Raw genomic sequence first — 23490 nt, forward strand, 5'->3', positions numbered from 1 at the left:
GGGGGCTTAGTGAGCGCCACACCACAAAAATACACACAAACACACACGCACGCAAAACAGAGCGCGACAAGTTAATTCAGACGAAGCAGCCAGAAACTAGACTCGGCAATCAGGATGAAAGCTTAAAGAGACCTCAGTGAGGGAGGTTAAGTTATTTAGCGTGATGGCTAATGACAGTGTGGGAACGGCTATAGGAATGTATGAAGAGAAAAAGGGAGGGAGGAGATATCCGATCGAATGGAATCGGCGCTCCATCAATCACTCTGATTAAGATGTCAAGCTGTCAATCATGAGGATTAAGCTGAGGGGGCTCATGCATATTCATCAACATCTTTAGGGTGGGATGTGAATATGTTAAGCTGTATTACAGAAGAGCTGAGAGTGAAAGAGGAAGAGAGGTAATTAGTGGCCCACCATTCAACCCAGACAAAAGCAGAGTTGAAATGGTGTTCTATTCAGCCTCAAGAAGCTAGTTGTTGAGATGTAGATGCGTTTGTGCGCAATTCTGAACTGTGTGAAATTTGGTAAGTAAAATGAATTTGAGGCGAAATGCAGGGTCAAAGAGTGAAAAAGTACTGTGACGTTAGAGCTGTGGTGTAGGGGATGGTGAGCCGTGGTGATGGTGTGGATTAAACATGGTCGAGCATGGCATGCAACTGATCCTTAGCGCATTACCAAAGATCCTCGAATAATTTCCTGTCACTCTCCATTGGATGCATTTAACTACCAAGAGGGGTGTGATTCAGGTTGTAGCAATCTTGTAGCTAAAGTGTTTTGAGAGGTTGCAAGGTGAATCAGGAAAAGCTCAACCCCAAGTTTCTATGACAGGGATTTTCAAAGTATTTGATCCCAAGGACCCCTAAATATCTCATTGCAAGGGCCCCTTTCTGAAATTTAAAAGTAGCTAAATGTTTTCATGTATAAAGAGCCATTTAAACTGTGTGGGAAAAAGAACAAGTCTATTATTATAAATAACAGGTTGTTAAAAATAATTTTATATTGCTGTATACACTTTGGAAGGCTATTGAAGACAAATCACATTGTTAAATTATATGGAAAGAAAATAAACAAATAAATACATAAATAAATACATACATACATACATAAAATTAGCATGTTCACTTTGACAGCTGTAAATAATAATAATAATAATAATAATTTTGTTGTTATTTACAATATTAAAGCCAAAGCACATCATGAAAATATTATCTGAAAAATAAGAAAATAAATGTAGTAATGTTATCAAAATTGGTAATGTGTTAAACATAGTAATAACACTAACTTTGACAGCTGTAAAAATACTTTTTGTAAAATATTGTTATTTTATATATAAAGATATTTATTTTCATGTATAACGACTTATTTATACTGTTTTGAAAAAAAGTTTGTCTAATATTATAAACAATTGCCTTTTTTATTGTAAAAATATTTGATTGAGGCCAAAGCAAATTATTAAATTAATAATAAATAAATATTTTCATGCATAAAGAGCCATTTAAATTGTGTGAGAAAAAAATATGTATATTATTATAAACAATAGGCAGTTAAAAATGATTTTTTTATATTGTTATATACACTTTGGAAGTCTAAATGTCAATTTTTTTATTTTTATCTCAGGTTATCCATTGACCCTCCTGCAGTCCTTGACCAGATTTTTGAAAACTAGACATTCTAGTCCCTAAGGCTCTGCTTTATCATTTCATTTGATCATGACCAATTGCCTAGAAAAGTAATAGCAACACAATGTGAAGTATCAATCTTTGCAAAAAATGTAATACTTCAGAAATACCTTTTAAATCAAAGTATAAGCAAAACTAATCACAATATGTGTCTTATTAAAGCATAAAAAGTCAAATGTTTTCATATGAAAGAACACTTGGAAAAAGCTTTCAACAGTCTGTCAACCACTTAGTGAGAGTCTTTGTAAGAAGTGTGTTTCTCTGCAGCAGTGAGACATGTTAAGGTGACATTGACAGGAGGCACACGCTCAGCCATCATTCAACATCCTTCCCTTCAGCCATGAGCCCACACTGACCCTCTGTCCTCTTCATCTTTACACATCTCTGTCTCTGTCACTCCATCACACTCTCCTCTAATCCGCCACTCATTCTCTCCTCCCTCTTAGGTTTTACACCATACATAATCCCCCTTTTCTTTTTCTCTCTTCTGTTGTGTTACTTTGTTGCTTTTCTCCTCCTCTGCTCCCTCTTGTCTCTCGCTCTGTAATTGTCAGCATGTTGAAAAGAGCCCCACACTGAGAGAAAGTTAGCCACTGTAGATTAAATTAAACCCCATCAAGCAGAAAGCAGACACCAAACACCCAATGCAATATTAAAAGGCTGCACACAAGGAAGCGTGTGTGTGTGCGTGTGAGTCACTCTCTTCAGTCATTCTTCAGCTCTCTTCTCTGACTAATGTAAATCAATGATGTAAAATGGCTGCTTCCCTCACTACAGCTTCAGTGACAGCAAACAGGCCCAACCACAGACCTGCTGTCGCCAAGGTGATGGATAGGTGAGAGAAAACTGATACAGAGGCGGCTTTCATCTCCCTCTCTGTCTGTCTGTCACCCTTTTCCATGCGTCATGATTTCTCTCCTCTTTTTCTTCATCTCCCATTCTATTTTTGTGACCTATGTCTGCAATGGTGTATTTGAGGAAAATCACACCTAGCGAAAATGTGATATAACAACCTGAGGAAGATCGCTTCAGCTGTAATGACAGAATTTAGACTGGATTACAGGTAAAATGCACAAGCATGGTGGACTTTGCTCTGTTATCTGCTATTCCAATTATAAAACACAAAGAAAACCAAAACAAATGCAAAAAGAAAAAAGAAACTAAGCAGAAAACTAAAAAAAGAAAAAAAGAAAAAAAAAAAACACATAGGCAAAGCAAAACAAAAACGGAGCAAAAACAAAACAAGCAAAGCATAACATAAAAGCAAAGAAAAAAACTACATGCAAACATGGTACAGTCTCTAGACTGATAGAATTTGGGTGTTTTGTCAAAAAGAGTTAAGAGTTAAGCACTGCATTTATTTATTTGATTTTAAAGTTTTTTATTTGCTTTGGTACTATTTTCACAAGAAACTGTTAAATTTTCAAAACTCTTATATACTCTTGTACTAATATCACAACAGATCATTAAAAAGGGCTGTTTTTTCAAACATTTCAGCGTATTTTCAATTGTCTTAGTACAATACACACAATCACAAAGTATCCTTTTCACTACACAAAATAATTGTTTCATCTATATAAATGTTTCATTCACAGTAACTGCCTTTCATAAAGCTCTTATTATCAAACTTTTCATTTGCATGTCTTCTCATTCAGTTTAATACATTTGTCTATTATTTCATCTAACTCATCTTAATGGTTAATCAGTGAATCATGTGGTGCATCTATAGATATCTATAGATATAGTTCCCTATCGATACTCCACTCGTACTGCGTCTTGTTAAAGACGCTATGGGAAAAAGCCTTTTTTCTCCTGAACTGAAGTTTTATTCAATCACGCAGTGAAACTGCACGCCTATTGGTTCGTGCAGTGTGTATAAAACAAACCAATGGTCGGCAGCGGAGGTGCACGAGCCTATGGCGACGAAGCCCGCCAGATCCCGCCAGAATGGGCGGGGCTATCTGGCTATATAAGCGGCCGTTTCGCCATAGGATCCTCAGATTTCTTCTCCTTCTTCTCCTTTTCCTCGCTCTCCAGCACCACAGAAGCCCGGTCTCATTCGCTTCCGCCATCCGGCGATATCTATTTCAAATGCCTCGCTGTTATTGCGATGACGGCCACAGCGAGTGCGAGTGCGAGAGAGGTTTCTCCCGTCCTTTTTTCACGGCCTGACCAGCGTCCCTCTGCAAGCGCGAGTGATCTGGTCTCGTTCGGGGGAAGTGACGAAGAGCATGACTGCATGTCATTGGCAGCTTCGGATGCCGAGGAGCTGTCGGGCTCAGCTATTGACTCCGCCCTCCCGCATTCGTCAGCACCCAGCGCCGCCAAACCCGGGATTTTTCCGTGTCCTCTCAAGAGTGTTCAAGGAGCTGGGACTGGATTGGTCTCCACCAGAGGAGCCTTCTCGCAGCCGTCTTGACGATGGTTCCTGCCGGGGCGCGGTCAGGCCCCTCACCAGTGACCCTCGCCGTTCTTCCCTGAAGTTCACGACGAGCTGATGAAATCATGGCGCGCCCCCTACTCCGCCCGCCTTCGTACTTCCGCTTCATCCGCCCTCACTACAGTTGACGGCGCTGAAGAAAAAGGGTACGACAAGATGCCTCCATTGGATGAGTCAGTGGCTGCGTACCTCTGCCCACCCATTTTCATCGGCTGGAAGGCAAAAGCCGCCCACCCGTCCAAGCCATGCAGGACCACTTCATCGCTCGCTGGACGCTCCTATGCTTCAGCTGGACAGGCGGCTTCGGCGCTTCACTCTATGGCGGTTTTACAGGTCTATCAGGCCAAACTCTTCGCTGCTATGGACGAGTCTGAACCTGATCCTGCGACTCTCGGGGAACTGAGAAGTGCAACAGACCTGGCTCTGCGCGCCACCAAGACCACCGCCCAGGCGATAGGACGGTCCATGGCCAGCCTAGTGGTGCTCGAGCGCCACCTGTGGCTCACGTTAACGGAGATCAAGGACGCAGACAATTGATGCCCCTTGATGCCCCGATTTCCCCCATCGGCCTCTTTGGACCTGCGGTAGAAGGATTCGCTGAGCGCGTCACAGAGGCACAGAAGGTGTCACAAGCCATGCGACACTTCTTGCCCAAGCGTTCGAGCTCTACTGCTGCTGTTAGTCACCCTAAACCTGCGCCGACTCAGCAGCCTGCGAAGCCTCCACCTCCTGTTTCCGCCCCTCAACCTGCCAAGACTCAGCAGACGCGAGGGCGTTCCCGCTCCGCCAGATGCCACCCCTTTCCGAAGCGCCAGGGCCCCCGACCCAGGATAGTGTTGGACCCTGCGCCTCCGGCGTCTTCCTGATCTGCAGGGCAGGAAGAGGAGAGGGCCGAGTCCCGCCATGGCCGGACCGCCCGCCAAACACCCCCAGCCCGTTCATTGCCGGGTGCAGAGGACATTGTGTCTGTTGCAAACACAGGGCCCGTACAAGCGCCCTTGCAACCATCCGCTGTTATAGCGGACAAAATAAAACACAAACATTCTCGAAAAGAGAGCAAATTTCCTCTTCCTTCCATCACGAGCGTCCTGCCTCAGTGCGGTCGATCGCCCGTTACTTCCTCGTTCCCAAAAAGGATGGCAGCCTCCGGCCCATCCTCGATCTCAGACGCCTGAATCGCACCCTCATGAGGAGGTCGTTCAGGATGATCACACTGAAGCAGATCCTCTCGCAGATTCGCACAGAGGACTGGTTCTGTTCTCTGGACCTGAAAGACGCATACTTTCACGTCCAGATAGCTCCCCATCACAGACGATTCTTGAGATTCGCCTTCGAGGGAGTGGCTTATCAGTACACGGTCCTTCCCTTTGGACTGTCTCTGGCCCCACGCACTTTTACGAAGTGCATGGATGCAGCTCTTTCCCCTCTAAGACAGATGGGAATCCGCATTCTCAACTACCTCGACGACTGGCTCATTCTGGCCCAGTCAGAGATGTAACTACTTTCGCACAGAACCCTCCTCCTCAGCCACTTAGAGCGCCTGGGGCTCAGGGTCAATTTTGCCAAGAGCGCACTGTTTCCCAGCCAACTGTGGTAGCGCCAGAACGCGCTCTGGCCATTCAAAAGCTTGCGGCCTCCTTCAAGAGCGGCACCGCTCGCCCCATCAAAGCATTTCAGAGAATGCTGGGCCTCATGGCCGCAGCATCACCGGTGCTACAGCTGGGCCTACTCCGCATACGGCCCCTTCAGCGCTGGTTGAAACCACGGGTTCCACCCCACGCATGGCGACACGGTCGCCTGCATATCAGGGTGAACCAGGCCTGTGTGACAGCCCTGGCCCCCTGGAAGAACCCACGATGGTTGGAAAAGGGGCGTGACCATAGGGATGGTCTGCAACAGGAAAGTTGTCACGACAGACGCCTCCAACATGGGTTGGGGAGCGCTGTGCGATGGCGAACCGACCTTTGGTCGAAGGCGGAGAAAGGTCTCCACATCAACTGCTTAGAGATGCTAGCAGAATGTCGAGCCTGCCAGTTTTTCCTGCCAGAGCTAATGGGACACCATGTGCTTATCCGCTCAGACAGCATGTCCGTGGTGTCCTATATAAATCACCAGGGCGGTCTCTCCTCGAAGCGCCTCTTCATTCTAGTAGAGCGCCTTCTGGAGTGGGCTCAGCTCAACCTGCGCTCGCTGAGAGCAGCACACTTGCCGGGCAGACTAAACCAAGGAGCGGATATGTTATCTCGGAGCAACGTCCCCTCGGAAGAGTGGATGCTCCATCCGCAGACGGTTTAGACGATCTGGAAGATCTTTGGCAAGGCCGAAGTAGACCTTTTCGCCTCCAAAGACAACTTTCACTGCCCAGCTTATTATTCGAAGGTCAAGGACGCGTTGGCCCACGACTGGCCCAACCTCCTCCTTTATGCATTCCCTCCAGTCGCCCTGATTCCACAGGTCATCAGGCGGATCAGGGAACAAGGACACAAGGTCTTATTGGTGGCCCCCTTGTGGGAGACCCAACCTTGGTTGTCGGAGCTGACTCAGCTGCTAACCGCAGCCCCCTGGCCCGTGCCCCTGAGACGGGACCTTCTCTCTCAGGCGAACGGATCATTATGGCACCCCCGTCCCGATCTGTGGGCCCTTCACCTTTGGCCGCTCGATGGAAGCCTTCCGGCCTCCCAGAGCGAGTGCTGAACACCATTTCTGAAGCAAGAGCCCCGTCTACGAGACGCCTCTATGCCCTTAAATGGTCGGTTTTATCCGAATGGTGCCTAAACCGCAGTGAAGACCCCTCTACCTCTGAGTTAGCAGTGATTCTGTCCTTCCTGCAAGAGCTGCTGGATAAAGGACGCTCTCCCTCTACACTCAAGGTGTACCTTCAGAAATTGCTGAGGGGTGGATTGGCCCCGATGCACCACGTGATCTGTTTTTTTCTCATTACGCGGCTCACCGCTTAGCGTGATTTATGCTCTTATTCATATTCCATGTGAAGAACTTTTAATCACCATGCAGCATGCTGCTGCTTCACATAACTATTGCAATGATGCAATTAATTCCTGCTGCTGCCCAGCTTCCTCAATAAGCCAGAAATTAATACAACACTTAAGAAATGCTGACTTATTTGTTCAGAGAAGAGAGGAGAAAATGCACACAACAAACTCATGAGTGATTACGACCTGAGCAGCCAGATAATGGCAAATTAGCCTCTTTCTACTATATGTGTAAAGTACCAGTAGGTAAGCACTGGTAGGTCACATGCATTATATTTTACATCAATTTCTATTTTAATTCTGAATAGACGTGGTGTTAGGGTGCCTTGAAAGCCAAGTTTCCTTGTCTTCATACACAAACTCTGCCTGTTAAGTCACTGTGAGATTTTAGACACATGGTATGAGAGGAGAGAGGAAATGATAGAACGAAAAAGAGGGATCAGTATATGATATGAGATGGAATTGAGCTTGCGTCTCTTTCATTGGTTTTCGTGTCTGGTGCACTAACCACAGGGCCACTGCTCCGACATTTATTATATTTATCAAAAAAGATACAGGGTAAAATGTCTGATATGCTCTGTCTCTCTGTCTGGACACTAAACCTGTCTGGCCTCTGGGGTTTGCTGTGATGCGCCCATGCTCCCAGACTTAGATTAATCATTTAGATAGTTGCTGAGCCTGGTAAGACAAGCTGATGACCGCTGGTCCATGGGGCAATTTAAAAAAGTAACGGTGAACCACACCAGAGCCCCTGCATTTATTCAGACTGGGCAAAGCTGTAAAAAATGTGAGAATGTTCTTGAGCGTACGTGCAATGGCAAACTAGTTGAGCTGTAATTTGTTACACATGTCAGTGAGACAGGTGTACAATTGAATATATTTTCAAATGTAATATATTCCTTTGATGCAAAGCTGAATTTGCAGCATCATTACTCTTGTCTTCAGTGTCACATGATCATTCAAGATATGCTGATTTGCTGCTCAAGAATCACTTATTGTCATCAACATTAAAAACTGTGCTGTGCTTAATATTTTTTGTGGAAACCGGGAATGAATCTCTGATTAGCAGAAGGGTCAAATAAACAGCATTTATTTGAAAAAAATATATATTTTATAACATTATAAATATAAATATAAATATATTAAATATTAAATATAAATATATTTTGTAAAATTATAAAAGTTTGAGGGTCCTTTAGGTGTTTTGTTTTGCAAATTCCAAGAGGGTTTTCATGTGTCTTCAGAATTGAGTCTGCCCACACTGCCATAAAGCCCAGATTAGTGGAGTGATGTTTGTCCTTCTGTAAGTTTTTTCCATCTCCATATATGATTATGGAGCTCAACTAGAGTGACCATCAGCTTCTTGGTCACCACTCTAAACAAGACTCTACTCCACTGATTGCTCAGTTTGGCCAGAAGATCAGCTCTAGGAAGAGTCCTGGCTCTTCCAAACTTCTTCCATTCAGAATAATGGAGGCTACATGCTTATGTAAGCCTTCAATGCAGCAGAATTTTTTCTGAACCCTTCCCTAGATATGTGGCTTGACACATGTTTCTGAGCTCTACAGTCAGTTCCTTTGACCTTAGGGTTTTGTGCTCTGATATGCATTTTCAGCCTTTTATTAAGAGGTGTGTGCACCTTTCCAAATCATACCCATTCAATAAAATTTGCTACAGGTTAACTCCACTCAAAATATAGTAACATCTACAGTACAAGCAATACACTATGAATGCTCCTGAGCTAAATTTCCCAGAAAAAAGTGTCCCAGAAAAAGGTATGCAAACTTATGCAATGTTATAATTTAATTTGTTTTATTTTTAATAGTTGTTACTAAACTGCTTTGTCATTATGGTGTATGGAGTGTAGATGTGGACAAAAACTTAAAGCAGTAATTTAAAGCAGTTTAACACAAGGCAGCAACATAAATGTGAACACAATGTGAAAAAATGAAGAGGTATGAATACTTTTGCACGGAAGGCACTGTGTATGTATGTATGTGTGTGTGTGTGTATATACATACATATATACATATATAGACTTCCTTAAAAAAAAAAAATCTTACTGATCCCAAAGTTTTAAATGGCCCCAAAAGATATATACACTGAACAAAATTATAAACGCAACACTTTTGTTTTTGCCCCCATTTTTCATGAGCTGAACTCAAAGATCTAAGACTTTTTTTATGTACACAAAAGGCCTATTTATCTCAAATATTGTTCACAAATCTGTCTAAATCTGTGTTAGTGAGCACTTCTCCTTTGCCGAGATAATCCATCCACCTGACAGGTGTGGCATATCAAGATGCTAATTAGACAGCATGATTATTCCACAGGTGTGCCTTAAAAAGGCCACTCTAAAATGTGCAGTTTTACTGTTTTGACGGGGTCCTGCGGGGGGGGGGGTCTGAAAACCAGTCAGGATCTGGTGTGACAACCATTTTCCTCATGCAGTGCAACACATCTCCTTCGCATAGAGTTGATCAGGTTGTCCACTCCTCTTCAATGGCTGTGCAAAGTTGTTGAATATTGGCAGGAACTGGAACACACTGTTGTATGCGCCGATCCAGTGCATCCCAAACATGCTCAATGGCTGACATGTCCAGTGAGTATGCTGGCCATGCAAGAACTGGGATGTTTTCAGCTTCCAGGAATTGTGTACAGATCCTTGCAACATGGGGCCGTGCATTATCATGCTGCAACATGTGCAACGGTCGTGGATGAATGGCACAACAATGGGCCTCAGGATCTCGTCACGGTATCTCTGTGCATTCAAAATGCCATCAATAAAATGCACCTGTGATCATTGTCCATAACATACGCCTGCCCATACCATAATCCCACCGCCACCATGGGCCACTCGATCACTCAAGTCGGTTACGATGACGAACTGCAGTCAGGTCGAGACCCCGATGAGGATGACGAGCATGCAGATGAGCTTCCCTGAGGCGGTTTCTGACAGTTTGTGCAGAAATCCTTTTGTTATGCAAACCGATTTTTGCAGCAGCTGTCCGGGTGGCTGGTCTCAAACGATCTTGGAGGTGAAGATGCTGGATGTGGAGGTCCTGGGCTGGTGAGGTTACACATGGTCTGTGGTTGTCATGAATCCTGGCCATGAACTTCCATTCACTCACCACCAGAGGTCACTCACTCACCACAGGGACTCTTACACCACACTACTGTTGCACTTCACCCACGAACTACAATTCCCATCATCCATTGCACTGACGACACATATACAGCTGATTGCACTAATCATGCTCACACCTGAGAATTATCACACAATCACACACCCTACTTAAACCATGGACTTCCTCTTCCTCTCTGCTGAGGATTGTATTGCGTTTATCACTCCCCTAGTGTTAGCTGCCTTACCGAGCCATTCTGTGTTTTTCTGTTTAGTTCCAGTATTGTTCTGCATTTATAACTCTCCTAGTTTTAGCTGCGATACGGAACCCACTTTGTTGTCATAGTCTTGCCTTGTGTGTTTTTCTAGTTTTGATTCTTGCCCGTGTTTCCTGGATTTACCATTTGCCTTGCCGTTTGGACTCTGTTTACACCTCTTTTGGACTACTGCTCATATACCTGGATTTCCCCTTCTGTCAAGCCCTTTTGGATATTGTACGCCGATCGCCGACCACGCCTGTTTACTTGAGTACTCTTCTGTCTTGCCCTCTCTATACCTGTTTGCTGTTTATTCGACCCTGCCTGTTATTGACCATGCCTGTAAATAAAAGCTTGCACTTGGATCCGCAAGTCTCACGTCTCGTTTGCCCCGTTACAGAGGTTGTGAGGCCGGTTGGATGTACTGCCAAATTCTCTGAAATGTCTTTGGAGACGGCTTATGGTAGAGAAATGAACATTCAATTCACGGGCAACAGCTCTGGTGGACATTCCTGCAGTCAGCATGCCAATTGCACGCTCAAACTGCACATTTTAGAGTGGCCTTTTATTGTGGCCAGCCTAATGCACACCTGTGGAATAATCATGCTGTCTAATCAGCATCTTGATATGCCACACCTGTGAGGTGGATGGATTATCTTGGCAAAGGAGAAGTGCTCACTAACACAGATTTAGACAGATTTGTGAACAATATTTGAGAGAAATAGGCCTTTTGTGTACATAGAAAAAGTCTTAGACCTTTGAGTTCAGCTCATGAAAAATGGGGGCAAAAACAAAAGTGTTGCGTTTATAATTTTGTTCAGTGTAGTTACTTACATAAATAACAATTTAGACAAAATATCAACCAACTGGCACAAAAAAAAAACAAAAACAAAACAAAAAGTTTTTTCTCAGAACTAACTTCCCTTTTCTTTTTTCTTTTTTTCAATTTCTGTGCCCAGAAATTACTACTTCCCTTCTATATAATATCCAAAAAGCAGTCTGTCAAATGAGTAATGTTCAAATTATTTGCTGCCTCCATTGAGATTTTAAAATGTGGACCTGATGGGCACTTCACAATACCATGAGGCTACAGGAGAGGAGTTATCATCCTCTCAAATGACAATGCACAGCTAGTAAAGTAACCACAGGTGTAATTCATCACCTTAAGCACGTGTATGACCCACATTTGACAACCACGAAGTCTCACAATACCTTTTATCTTCATTTGAAACAGATTTTCTTTTACCTCATCTGTGTAAATTTGAATGCCAGATGGTTTAATATTTTCTAATGCAAAGACATTCAAGTGTTTTTAGGATTTAGCACAGGAAATTATAATCTTTTTAAGAATAGAAAATGGCATGATCTAGGTTTAGTAAGTCTTGGTTTTAACAAACACTTTGCCTCCCTTCGCCTGTAAGCCCTGAAATCAATTCAAGGAGAGTTGCAACTTTCAGGCAGCCTAGTTTTAATTCCATCTGTTATCCCTTCACTGTTTCTATTTCTCATCCGCATTTCATCCCTTTCTCCGAGTCAATTAATTCCAGAGGCCTTTCAAGCACCCAATTAAAGAAAGAGGGGATAAACAGTAGAGAAATCCCACAAGAGCAGTCATCTTACTGACCTTCAAGTGCCCGACCACACACACAAGCCAGGCAATCAGTCACATGCAAGGGGAAAAACGATGGCGAACTGATTAGCATAAAGCTATTGAAAAGCTACAACAGCGTGTGTGTGGTGAGGCAGCTCAATGCAAACACAATATAGAGGTTTGTACAATTTTCTCCTGATCTATACGGCTGATCTACAAACAGACAAGGGCAGTAGAGGTCCTGTTGGACCTTATCAGAGGCCTGACATCTTCATGAAGCCACACACACACACAACACACACACACACCTTGAATGTTACACTGTAGATTTAATTTAACAAACTGATGCAATCTTTTTGACAAACATGACCCATTGTTAACATTTATGTTTAACTCATTTATAAAGGATAAACTTAGCAAACATTGATCAGAATAGAAAACATTTAGATGTTTCAATTCTCAGAGCCTCAACTTCAGCAATTAGCAGTGTTAGCTAGGGTACATCACTATTATACTTGCTCATGATTAAGGTTAGAGATTCAAACTAAATATTAAAGTTCAGTGGGTAACTCATCTCACACTGTTAATGCTGCAGACATGGATCACACTTCAGATCAGCTGGCTTGGCGAGGAAAGGTGTGCTATTAGTTTTCTAAGCGACTGAACTTGTAATTTTCACCTCACTTCTCATATTTCTCTCCCCAAAGAGAGTGCTTTAAAGCCCTTCCCCAATTTCTATTTCTAATCCCTATAAACATTGGTTTTTTTTTTTTTAAAGAACAATGTAAATTAAGATGTATGTATATACCCATATTTATATTGATGCAATCAAGATGTAAATCAGGGTTAATAGTTAAATAAAAATAAAACCTTAGAGATATAAAACACGCTCACACACATACATATTAACTTAATCTTTATTTCAGCATTTTTTATTTCATGTAAAATAACGAAAACTAAATCAATTATTACTACATTATATATTAAATTAAATAAAAAAACAAATTATATGTAATAAAAATGATCAAAAACAAAATTTTTAAACTTTAACTAATATATATATATATATATATATATATATATATATATATATATATATTAGTTAAAGTTGTTTTTTTAAAAGTAAAAAAAACAAAAACAAATTATATATATATACTGTATATGGTAGCACTTTGTTTTAGGGTCTCTTAACTAGTTGCTTATTAGCATGCATATTACTAGAATATTAGCCATTTATTAGTAGTAATTAAGCACATATTAATGCCTTATTCTACATCCCTAATTCTACCCAATACCTAAACTTAACGACTACCTTACTAACTATTAATAAGCAGCAAATTAGGAGTTTATTGAGGGGAAAGTCATAGTTAATAGTGAATAAGTGTTCCCTATTCTAAAGTGTTCCCATATACATATATATTTATATGTGATAGTATATAGAAAAAAGTTCATTCAAAATATTAATAAAAAACTGTATTTCAAAATAACACCATGATATTTTAACTCGTCATTCCATAAGACTTTTGTTCATCTTCAGAACACAAAAGATGATAATTTTAATGAAATCTGAAGATTTATGTCCCTCCATTGAAGGTCCATTCCACCAAAATCTTGTTTCAAAAAGCCTCATCCAATGAGGTTTGTTTTCACAGATATTCCGTTCACCATATTTGATGTGCCCTATGTATATTTATAAATTCACAGATTGTTAATATGTGAATAAAAATCTTAAATTTGATCTGCTAATCACATTAAGTGATTGTGGATTATACTGATCAACCATGTGGATTACTTCTACCATCTTCATGAACTTTTTGAAGCATCAAAGCATCCGTGCAACTGACTTTTAATGGAGTGACAGAAATCTCTCAAGTTTCTCAAAAATATATTTATATGCGTTTCAAATTTGAAAGGAAGGCTTATTGGTTTGGAAGGACATGAGTGAGTAACTGATGACAGAATTAAAATTTTTGGGTGAACTATCCCTTTAATGGCATCAAGCAATGCCTTAGCAAACACACAAAACTCCTTTTCAAACATGCCACATCTTAGCATCTGCATAGTAACCGACTGGCAGGCCACCACAACACCATCATGCCATCATGAAAGCAAGTTTTGTATGGACAAGCTCCTCAGAAAATGTGAAAATCTAGTAAATTCAGCTGTTATCACAGGGTGCACTAACAGTTTTCATTTCAAGAATTCAGTTTTCGCTCACAGAAGCATACATGATGCGCCCCACGGCAGGAGTTTTGAGTGACGTCTGTGCAGGGAGAGAAAGATCACTGCGCTTTTTGCAACTTTTCCTCAAGCGCTTGTTTTATTTGATGATGTTAACAAGGCGAGAGGCGATACCGGATCTGTTTTCCTCTGAGCCATTTTTATTGGAGTGTCAAGTCACCCGCACAGCTCCTCAAGGACTCCTTTAGAGCGTCAAGGAAACAGTCAGTTTTAGCAGGAAAGCACTACTGTAATTACCCAAATCACACCATGTGTGCTTACAGCGCTAATCCCTGTCAGTCAAACATAGTCATTAAGCTTCCCTTTTTACCCCTGTGTATTCATTTTGTTTCTTTTATTACGGGTTCACTTTCATCTCCCGCTCTTGCGTTTTATCTGTTTTCCACAGTCTTTAGCGTGCAAGAATTAAACCTGCTGCCTTTTCATTGTATGCCGAGTAATAAACTCAACAAGAGCACCAATAAACTCGCTAAATGCTAGCAGGAGTTGTCCGAGAGCTTGAAATTGATTTGGCTGTAGAGAATAAGTTGGAAAATTGGTTTGCGTATGCGATAGCATTCTTTCGGGAAGACTCACATCCCGACGACAGTCATTAACAAAGTAGACTAGCAACTTGACAGACACACCATCACTCAATTTAGATTAGTCCCCAGGCTATGCTTTTCCTGTTGTTCTTACAAGTAAACAAGGATGCTTCACTAAACACGTGTACACACAAGCCTATGCATGAGGTGTTCTTTTAAATGCGATTATGACAGTAACTTACAGCTCCGACATATCAGATATCGCTAATATTTGACAGCTGCATCAGTTTATATTTACAAGCCCCTGCAGAGGATAAAATATCTCCATCGCTCGCTCTCTCTGCTTCACATTAATTTTCAACTCTCTTTCTTTTCTGAAGTCCACTTCAGAGTAACGGTGAGCGCATTTATTGCTAAGTTCTGCCTTTAAATGTCAGTATGTCAGTATGTTCAGTATGTCATTTGGTTCACCTGGCTGGCTTTGGCAGGACAGCACAAGTCAGCACAAGTCCTACATACTGTCAAATGCGGCCTTCATTGGGAATTATAAAACAGACTTCACATTTCTTATTTAATTTTGCAGTCTATGAGTCAAACGTACCATTCCGTTAACTATTTAGTTCTGTTGGATGAGAGTGTACTCTGGCGCTCATTAGGTGTTTTTTTTTTATTTTATTTTTTTGCACTCACGTGGGAATCAATGATTAATGGTTCTTAAATCCAGTTGCATAAGCTTGAAATAATGGTCCTTTTATGAAATGGTCCATGCAGTGCAATGTTAACAGAGACAAATAAGGGAGAACTACCCCTTGTGAAAGAGAGAAAAAAAATCTGATTTGACAAGTAGTTTTTAATAACTAATGTATTTTATAGCAGTGAGAATAAATTGATGGTAAATGAAGAAATACTGATTTTTTTTTCCTGATTATTAAAAAAAAAATTTTTTGTTCAAATGTTCCAGAACAAATCTCAACAATCTTAAGAGTTAAGTTGAAACATTGATGTATGCCAAAAATCATTAGGATATTAAGTAAAGATCATGTTCCATGAAGATGTTTTGTAAATTTCCCACCGTAAATATATTAAAACTTAATTTTTGATTAGTAATATGCATTGCAACAGCAATATGCAACTTAGTTTGGACAACTTTAAAGGCGCTTTTCTCAATATTTTGATTTTTTGCACCCTCAGATTCCAGATTTTCAAATAGTTGTATCTCGGCCAAATATTGTCCTAAACCATACATGAATAGAAATCTTATTTATTCAGCTTTCAGATGATGTATAAATCTCAATTTCCGAAAATTGACCCTTATGACTGGTTTTGTGGTCCAAGGCAAGGCAAGTTTATTTATATAGCACATTTCATACACAGTGGTAATTCAAAGTGCTTTTATGTAAAAAGCACCACTGTCATTAAAAATAATAATCACAGCAATAAAAACAAGGAATTAAAAATAATAATAAAAACAAGGATTTTTAAAATTATATTTAAAATAAATTTAAAACAGTTAAGAATAGAAAATGATTATACATAAAATACAGTGCAGTCAGTTCGGACATAGCACAGTGCTCATTCAACAAATGCACAGTTAAACAGATGAGTTTTGAGTCTTGATTTAAATGTGGCTAATGTTTTAGCACATCTGATCTCTTCTGGAAGCTGGTTCCAACTGCGGGCAGCATAATAGCTAAAAGCGGACTCCCCTTGTTTTGTGTAAACCCTTGGTATTTCTAACTGACTCGATCCTAATGATCTGAGTGGTCTGTTAGGTTTATATTCAGTGAGCATATCAGCAATATATTTAGGTCCTAGGCCATTGAGTGACTTATAAACAAGTAAAAGTACTTTAAAATCAACCCTAAATGTAACTGGAAGCCAGTGTAAGGACCTGAGGACTGGTGTGATATGCTCAGATTTTCTGGTTCTAGTCAGAATCCTGGCGGCAGCATTCTGGATGAGCTGCAGTTGTCTAATGGTCTTCTTGGGAAGGCCGGTGAGGAGACATTACAATAATCCACCCCGCTGGTGATAAAGGCATGAACAAGTTTCTCCAAGTCTTGACTGGAAACAAAACATCTAATCCTTGCAATGTTTTTGAGATGATAGTATGCTGATTTAGTTACTGCTTTGACATGACTACTGAAACTAAGGTCTGTCTCCAGAATCACCCCAAGATTTCTGACTTGATTTTTAGTTGTTTGACCCCTAGAGTCAAGGTATGCATTCACTTTGAGAACTTCATCTTTGTTTCCAAATGCAATGACTTGAGTTTTCTCCTTGTTTAACTGAAGAACGTTTTGGCACATCCAACTGTTAATTTCATCAATGCATTGGCAGAGGGAGTCAATGGGGCTATAGTCATTTGGAGATAAGGCTAGGTAAATCTGGGTATCATCAGCATATCATGCAATTTGGTTCTTCCTCATTATCTGACTTAGTGGGAGCATAAGCTAAACAAGAGCGGTGCAAGAATTGAGCTTTGTGGGACTCCGCATGTCATGGCCGTCCACTTGAGCCTTGTGGGACTCCGCATGTCATGTCCGTCCACTTAGACTTACGCTCTCCTATACTCACATAATAACCTCTCACTTCTAAGTATGACCTGAACCATTTGAGTGCCATCCCAGAAAGCCCGACCCAGTTTTCCAGTCTCTCTAGAAGTATGTTATGATCGACAGTGTCAAACGCAGCACTAAGATCTAATAGTATCAGCACTGATATTTTGCCGGAATCACAATTAAAGCGACTATCATTTAATGAGTGCGGTCTCTGTGCTGTGATGCGCTCGGAAACCAGATTGAAAATTGTTCAGGTATCCATTTGAGTTTAAGTAGTTGTTCAGCTGATTAAAAACTACTTTTTCAATAATCTTACCTATGAAAGGAAGATTTGATATTGGTCTATAGTTGCTCAACATGGTGTTATCAAGATTGCGCTTTTTCAGAAGGGGCTTAACAATGGCAGTTTTAAGGGAGTTTGGAAAAGATACTTCTAAGATATCAGCTTCTAAAGAGTTAAGCACACTTTTGAAAAAAGTTGTGGGAAGTGAGTCAAGATAGCAGGTTGACGATTTAAGATGCTGTACTATTTCTTCCAAAATTTTGCTTCTTTTTGAAATTGCAGTCGAATCTGTGTGACCTCTGCATAATTTGAGGATGTGCCAATCTCCTTTCTGATATTATTGATCTTCTCAGAAAAGAAGGAAGCAAACTCATTGCATCTGCTGTCGGAGAGCATTTCACTGGGGATCTGACTTGGGGGCTTTGTCAGTCTCTCAACAGTCGCAGAAAGAGTGCGAGTGTTGTTTTAAGTTACTGTTTATGAAGTTTGAAAAGAAGGTCTGTCTAGCTGTGGCTAGTTCCACATTGAAAGCATGAAGGCTGTCTTTATAGATGCTATAGTGAATTTCGAGTTTCATCTTCCGACACATTTGCTCAGCTTTTCTGCATTGTCCAGGGTCACATATATTTTAAAAAGTAATTTATTCCAGTGATGTAAAGACTTTTTAGCATCATTACTCCTATCTTTAGTGTCACATGATCATTTTAATATCCTGATTTGCTCCTCAAGAAACATTTCTTATTGTCATCAATGCTGAAAACAGTTGTGCTGCTTAATATATTTGTGGAAACAGTGGTACATTTTTTTAAGGATTATTTGATTAATATAAAATTCAAATGATCATAATTTTTGTAAACGGAAATCTTTTGTAATATTATCAATGTCTTTATTGTCAGCTTAACGCATCCTTGCTGAATAAAAGTATTGATGTCTTAAAAAATAATCTAACTGACCTAAAACGGTTGGAATGGGAGTGAACAAACTGTCTTGCAAATGTGCTAAATTTCAACATGAACATTTTTCATAAAATCAGCAGGTTTGGTCACATTTTCTTATGCGTTCAGTCTTTATCACGTGGAATGCATTGTTCTTCTTTTGAAGCTTCATTTCAAATTTAGTATGTGACTCTTCAGCTCCACAGTCAGTCAACAACACATTACTACACACCTCATGTCTCCAGTCCTTCCACGAACTCCCACTCTAATTGGCTTTTCAATGTCGCTTCGCAATGATGTATTGGTTCATGCTGCCCAATCAATGTTGGCCTAATGAAATCCTGTTAATCATCTTATCACAACTTATTCTCACAACTTCACTTTAATATCATGTTCTGGGCTCAATACCAGTTAAGCTCTACTGGCAACGTCCGTGGAATGCCAATTAATTAATTTTCACTTGTCTACCAGTTCATAAAAACAAATACAGTAATGTACTTAGAATGGAAATCTATGGGACTCCATTCTGGAGGCTTTAAAAATGAGAGTGTGACTATGCAACTAACCATTTTCAGTTGAATGTATAAACCGCTTTTCTTGTTGCCACTTTAATCAGTGTCAATTTTTAAATGTTAAAAATATATAAAGTATACCCACACTCAAACGAACATGAGCTTTACATGGCACTGCTCAAAGACTTCTTTCTGGCTCAATTCTGTAGCGCTTTCTCATTGTTAAATTTAACTTTCCCTCTGTCATTCACATGGAGACCTCATGACCAACACAATTAGCCTTTCGCACAAATTTGAAGAAAATTGGAGAAAGTAAATGAAGTGGATCCCTGAGTGACCAAACAGAATTAAACAAAATGACTTAAATTACCTTAGCTCCTCATAAAGCTGTATTAGGTCAGGCTTATCTACTTGTGAGATAGTTTTATTGGTAGAGCTAAATTGTAGGCATGTTAAGAGAACAGGCCAGGATAGAGGGCCAATAAAGAGGTGGGCAGATAAGCGGGGAGACGAGTGAACGCAGTGATGTGTGAAATGAGAGAGAGAGAGAAAGCGCAGACTGGATGAAAAAAGAAAAGAAAAAGAGAAAGTGAGAGACTGCTTTAATCTCTCAAGATTAAATATTCAAAGATGTTTTGGCATGATAAAGAAGGGCTTTTATCAAAGCATTAGTACAGATCACAATAGGTGTATCAATGTTAAGATGCTTTGACTATTTTTTACATTGCTTTCCAGAATACTTCAGTGTGATTGGACAATTGACTCTTTACAAAGACCCGCCCCCTTAGTTACTGTTCCTATGTCTGACGATCCATGGAGCTCTTACGCCACACATCATGTTCTCACGCAGTGAAAAATACATCGCAAAGCAAAGAGGAAACTGACAACGCACCGACAGACAAGAAAGAGCAGGATACTATTGGTCTGAAACATAGTCTCACCTTTCAAATTTTGTCATTTTGTAAGAAATTAAAACAATAAATACTGTTTTGTGTCTCTTTAGTGTGTCACAACAGATCGCTGTAACACCTCAGTTCAGGCAGCACATGAACCGATCATCTCTTCCTCTTTACTAGTTATAGTGTGAAATAAACATGAATGAACATCATCTCGTTTCAGCCATGGAAAGACGTCAATACACAACATTTATTTTTTTATTTATTCAAGTCTATCAACGTTAATCGACTCTCCTGTCTGGTTTGTTTGTTGGACAAAAAGGGAAGATTCAGCACTATGATTGGTCGGATCGCCTGTCAATCAAACTCCCAGTGAAGGGTCAATTGCGGCAAAAAATATTTTTTGTCCAACAACACTGCATAACTAATAAAACTGTATTACTGTCACAATTTCAACTTTACTTTCAAAATAAAAAAAGAACTACACTACCCATAATCCTGAAGAGAGATCGACCAATCAGAAGTTACTTAACAAAAACTGCATTAACAGAGATCAGCAGCAACCTTCCATTAAGCACTGCATAATTGAATATTTTGTAATAATCTTCAAATATATTGTATGTTATTCTCTATGTTATACTTTATATTATACTGTCATTTTTTGTTTCATTTAAATAAATTGTGATCACTTGTGTGGAATTTCTCGGGAACCAGTTGCAAAATCTATGAGGGGAAAACTTTTCCTCACACGAAATTCCAGATCCCATGGATTCCTATAAAAATGAATACATTTTGCCTGCAAAAATTCATAGAAGAATGGTACATCCTTCATTGGGTAAGTAGTTAATTCTCTCGTAAAATATGTTCAGTACCCAGTACATGTATTAAAATGTATCTATTTTTATTAAATAAAATGTTATTATTTGATCCATCTGGCCTTTCTGCCACTATTTTGCACACTACAAATTACACATTTGGGCAAAAAAGGAAGTTGGGACTAAACGGCCAAAGGCAAACAGCTGATGTGTGTATCCCACTCTATGCTTAAGGCAAGGCCAGATCTCTCTCCTTCTCTCACTGCCAGACTGAGCAAGAGCATATGTACGGAAATACACATGCAAAGACAAGCACTTGCTATATGCAAGTATGCATGCATATTGATGCAGCTACTGACTCAGCAGAGGACAATCCAGTGGAAACATGTGAGAGGAAGCACCCAATAACCCGGAGCTTTCTACATGGACAGAGTGTACTGTATGTGTGTGTTTATAAGGAGCGGAGAGTGAGCGAAGCACTGGAGAACTTCATGCCTGCGTACCTGTGGCAAGCATGGAACATTTCAACAAACAAGGAACAGACTTTCTAAGTGGTGCCATAAAGCCAAGCCCTGACTGATGTTCCATTTTGAAAACATTTATGTTGACCTGCTAATGGCAACTATGCCGTCGTTCAAAGAAAGCGCTAAAGAAACAGTGAAAGACACAGAATTCAAAGACACTCTTACATATAAAGGTTCCAATTAGGTCCAAAGGGCTTTACCAGTCTGATGTCATTGGAGAACTTTTTTAGTTTTAACAAAGAACTTGTTATTCTCCAGTTCTTTAGAAAACTGTCTGTGCACTGGTGACAGAACTTAGAAACAAATACACTGATCTGAAGAGCTTAGAGTGTATCAATAAAAAGTTTTAAACATCAAGAATGTTCAAACAACTACAGATAACCCCTATCTAGTCAAATGCAACACAACTGATAGTTAAGAATATACTACTTTAAAGGGACAGTTCCCCCAAAAATGAAAATTTTGTCTCACACACACAGTTTTTCCAAACCTGTAGGAATGTCATTCTTCTGATCATCTTTTTGACCACAAAAGATGATGCTTTTGAATAATGTTCGGTATCCAAACAGCTGCTGATTGAGTTTCATAGTATGGAGAAAATTGTTTTTTGAAGTCAATGGATTCCAGAAACTATTTGGTTATACAAACATTCTTTAAAAAAAGTGTTCAACAGAAGAAAATTGTCATTTTTCGGTGAACTATGCCTTTAAACACTGTAGCTACAACTAAATAAATGGCATCATCCCTCACCTCTGCACTGTGTGTTAACCTAACAAAGATGAATACAACTCCAATTTCCTAAAACTCAGGAAATCGTCTGTTTTCGGAAGTTGAAATCCTGGATCAAGCCTGATCTGTTCTGCCTGGACAAACCCAAGAGCTGGCAGCAAGCTGTGCCGGCCCATGTATAAAAAGGGTAATGGCGAGTGTTTACTGATTTGGAACGTCACATGCCTGCAGAGATGATTAGATCTTCTATCATAAGATATGCTATGCTGGCATATTTTTTACATAAGTCGTGATTAAGCTACATTTCCCTGCAAGTCTTGCAAGTTTTATCTTTATTGGATAATGTAGCGGCAGAAATCACACTTCTTTTTTTAACTGCTGCTGCTGCCTTTGGTAAACATCTTATTAGGCCCAGTGTTATATGTGACCCTGGACCACAAAACCAGTCTTAATAAGCACGGGTGTATTTGTAGCAATAGCCAACAATACACTGTATGGGTCAAAATTATCCATTTTTCTTTTATGCCAAAAATCATTAGGATATTAAGTAAAGATCTTGTTCCATGAAGATATTTTGTAAATCTCCAACCGTAAATATATCAAAACTTAATTTTTGATTAGTAATATGCATTGCTAAGAACTTAATTTGAACAACTTTAAAGGTGATTTTCTCAATATTTAGAGTTTTTTTTTTGCACCCTCAGATTCCAGATTTTCAAATAGTTGTATCTCTGTCAAATATTGTCCAATCCTAACAAACCATACATCAATTGAAAGCTTATTTCTTCAGCTTTCAAAAGATGTATAAATCCCAATTTCAAAACATTGACTCTTATACTGGTTTTGTGGTCCAGGTTGCATATTAGTACAATTATAGTAGAGATACTACAGTAGTTTTTCAACTTTTATATTAGTTTTTATTTTTATATTTTCTGTTTTGTAATTTTAATTTTAGATATGAAGTGGTTTGTAATTTTGTGTTTTTGTGATTTTTTATTTGATTTTATTTAGGGATTTTTTATCTACAGAGTTTTGATTCTTTTTTATTTAGTATATCATGCTAAACTAAATGAAAATAAGAAATATTGCCTTGGCAACTCACTGACATAAAATATATGTAGTTTTTTCCCCTTTTTTTATATACTTTATTTGTGGTTTATTTTATTTCAAGTAATGATTTTTTGTTGTCTTTGTATCATTAATGCATCCTGCAAGTTTTCCTTATATGGTCTTTTTACTGTTCTTGTTAAGTTCATTGATTATTCCTCGTTTAGTTTATCATGATTCCTTGCACCTGTTTTGTAATTGTCCCTTGCATTTAAGTTCCTGTTTGTTTGGTCTTCCTTTGTTGGGTCACTAGTTATGTTTGTGAGTTTGGAATCTGTTCTG

General features: G+C 39.8%; 1 protein-coding gene across 3 annotated transcripts in view; it reads right to left on the reverse strand.

Annotated features, from left to right (window-relative positions):
• LOC306860696 (extracellular sulfatase Sulf-2-like) overlaps nt 1-23490 on the reverse strand; it is a 178221-nt gene that overhangs the window by 143381 nt on the left and 11350 nt on the right. The gene's annotated exons all lie outside the window — the stretch shown is intronic.

Source organism: Barbus barbus (genome assembly GCF_936440315.1).
Source record: "Barbus barbus genome assembly, chromosome: 41".
Classification (NCBI taxonomy): Eukaryota; Metazoa; Chordata; class Actinopteri; order Cypriniformes; family Cyprinidae; genus Barbus; species Barbus barbus.